We start from the raw sequence: 3,282 nt of genomic DNA on the forward strand, positions 1-3,282 counted from the left end.
GCTACCGTAAAGCTACAGTGAACATGACAGCGCAGTGCTGCCAAAGAATAGACACATAAGGCAATATAGAGCCCTGAGGCCAAAGACAGGCCCACACAGACACACGTCCATTGATGTTTGCCACAGCTGCAAAGGTGGGAACTGTCTTTCTAACAAACACTGCAACTCCAAATGCCGGAAAGCGAAGCCAGACACTCCCTCAGACAAAAAGTAACTCAAATCAGGCAACAGCGTTAAATACCATTGGGAAGTTCTAAGACTTGAGGGAAAGAATGCAAGAGAAAATCTTTGTGAACTTGATCTAGGTAGAGTTCTTAAACATACCATCAACATATTATCTATAACAGAAAAAACTGATAAAAGTAATAAAGCCACAGACCCAGGGCAAATGTCGACAGAACATCTACTGACAACAAAAAAGTCTGTCTCCTCTCTCTCTCTCTCTCTCTGTGTGTGTGTGTGTGTGTGTGTGTGTGTGTGTGTGTGTAAAACAAAACTTAACAAAATGAAAATAACTCAATATTCATTTTTTTCAAAAGGAAAAAATGTGAAGACTTTGACAAACAAGATACACATGGTAAATTAAAGATACACATGAAACCAGCTCTGTAGCATCTGACACTGGGGAAATGCAAATGAAGGCCACAATTGAGACACTACCATTCTTAAAAGAGATAACCTAGAACCCCTGCACAGATGTAGCATGACAATTCAGTGTCCAAGTGGGTTCCATAGTAATGGGAAGAGGGACTGCCTCTGACATAAACTGATTGACCTGCTCTTTGATCACCTCCCCCTGAGGGGGGAGCAGCCCTACCAGGCCACAGAAGATGGCAATGCAGCCACCCCTGATGTGATCTGATAGACTAAGATCAGAAGGAAGGAGAAGAGGACCTCCCCTATCAGTGGACTTGGGGAGGGGCATGCGTGAAGAAGACAGAGGGAGGGGAAGATTGGGAGGGGAGGAGGGAGGGGCTTATGGGGGGCTACAAAGTGAATAAAGTGTAATTAATTAAAAAAAAAGAAAAACTGAGACCAGTTGGATCAATCTAACAAAGAATACTTGCCAAGGAAAAGGGTTGTAGAAACACACATTGTTCCAAAAAAATGGTTGAGCCCCACACACCACAGGTGCAGGTGACATTCATAGCCAAAGTAACAATGTGCATAAAGAAACAGCCTTGTGGAAGAACTTACACATGCTTATTGGCAAGGCTGTCCCCATCTAATTGGTATCAGATTCTGATTGGCACAAGCAACAGTTAAAAACCTGTGGGATACCAGGTTACTGGGTATGCTTTTCAAAATTACTATTGAAGTATTTCCAAGAAAAGAAAAAAGAGAAGGGGGGGGGAGGAGGAGAAACCGGAACAACTTGATAGATCAAAGTGAGTGTTTATCTTCTGCAGCCTGTGATTGGCTGAAATGCAAATGTGACTGGCTGAGATTTAGTTGTTTGATATCCTCTTATCCTGGCTTTATCCAGGATATGGCTGTGTCCTAGCTTCAATAACATCATTAAGGATGCTAAGGCAGGAAAATTGGTAACTTGAGGCAAGCCCGAGCTATGTAGGAAGACTCTCAAAATAAACAGAATAACCTGTCTTGGTTAGGGTTACTATTGCTATGATGAAACACCACGACTCGGTGGAAAGGGTTTATTTTGCTCACACTTCCACACTACTGTTCATCATCCTGGGAAGTCAGGACAGGAACTCAAACGTGGCAGGAACCTGGAGGGAGGAGCTGATGCAGAGGTCACAGAGGGGTGCTGCTTCCTGCCTTTCTCTCATGGCTTGCTCAACCTGCTTTCTTATAGAGCCCAGAACCACCAAAGGATGGCCCCACCCACAATGGGCTGGACATTCTCTATGGAAGTATTATCTCAATTGAGGTTCCCTCCTTCCATATAACTCTAACTTGTGTCAATCTGACATAAAAGTAGCCAGCACACCCTCTGCATACACACTGACAAAGGTATACTCTTAGTTTAGGTTACAACATAGTTACACATCAAGCTAGGGTATGGTTTACTATATAGGAGCTGTTTGGGCCAAGTGTTGACCAAGGTTTAAATCAAAATTGTTTCAGCATCTTCTAAGATAATGGTCCTCAACCTGAGAACTGCAACCCCTCTGGGGTCGCATATCAGATATCCTGAATATCAGATATTTACATTATTATTCATAACAATAGCAAAATTAGTTATGTAGTAGCAGCAAAATGATTTTATGGTTGGGGACTGTCTTAGTTAGGGAGTATTGCTGTGAAGAAACACCATGACCAAGGCAACATTTTTTTTAACATATATGCCCCAAATTCAAGGGCAAATATTTATATTTCAAAGGAGAATGGCAAGGGCACAGTTAAAATCAGATCAATCAAAACCAAGATGGGTACAAAAATATTCAATGTCTGATATTTAGGACTTAAGTACTCCTGGGCTTCAGAGAACTTGAGAAAGTCCCCTCTCCAGCTCTGTCACAGACCCAGGCTCCACTTAATATCATCATATTGACAACACCAAACTGGTGACAATAGAAACATCCATTCTCAGGTGAATAGTCAACATTTTATATAGCCATAAAATGGAATACTGTTCAATAGCCAAAAGGGAAAAAACCAAGGCAACTTTTGTAAAGGAAAACATTTAATTAGTGCTGGCTTACACATTATCATCATGGTGGAAAGCGTGGCAGCGTTCAGGCAAACATGGTGCTGGAGAAGGAGCTAAGAGTTCTACATCTTGATCAGCAGACAGCAGAAGGAGACTATTATACTGACATACCCTGAGCATATATGATCTCAAGGCCCCACCTCCACAGTGACATACTAACAAGGCCACACATCTCCCGGTAATGCCACACTTCCTAATAGTGTGACTCCCTGTGGCCAAGAATTCATGAATCTATGGAGATCAGGGATCATACCTAATCACCACAGAGACCACCAGAGCATGAGAAATGGTATTAAAGAATTGCAGCATTTGGGAGGTTTGAGAACCACTGTGCAGACAACTAAAATAAATGAAAACCTAATAATACTAAGTTACCAAATGCTAGGGTTGCAGAGAAACTTAAACCATCAAATACTTGCTATACATACTTAGCTCACCTACAGGTATTTGCCCAAAATAAATATTTATGTTCAAGTGAAAACCATTAATGAATGTATATAGTAGATAAATACCCCCAGAATGGGCACAACGTCAATATCCTTTAACCATTATATAAGCTGTGCAGTATTCACACACACAAAAACACACACACACACACAAATGTT

At 41.5% G+C, this 3,282-nt stretch overlaps 1 pseudogene; it reads left to right on the top strand.

Annotated features, from left to right (window-relative positions):
- Positions 1-1,116: 1,116 nt before the first annotated feature.
- On the top strand, positions 1,117-1,264 carry LOC129674190 (small nucleolar RNA SNORA24; annotated as a pseudogene).
- Positions 1,265-3,282: the final 2,018 nt, after the last annotated feature.

Source organism: Psammomys obesus, unplaced genomic scaffold (genome assembly GCF_907164565.1).
Source record: "Psammomys obesus unplaced genomic scaffold, mPsaObe1.curated_primary_1811, whole genome shotgun sequence".
In the NCBI taxonomy this organism is placed as follows: domain Eukaryota; kingdom Metazoa; phylum Chordata; class Mammalia; order Rodentia; family Muridae; genus Psammomys; species Psammomys obesus.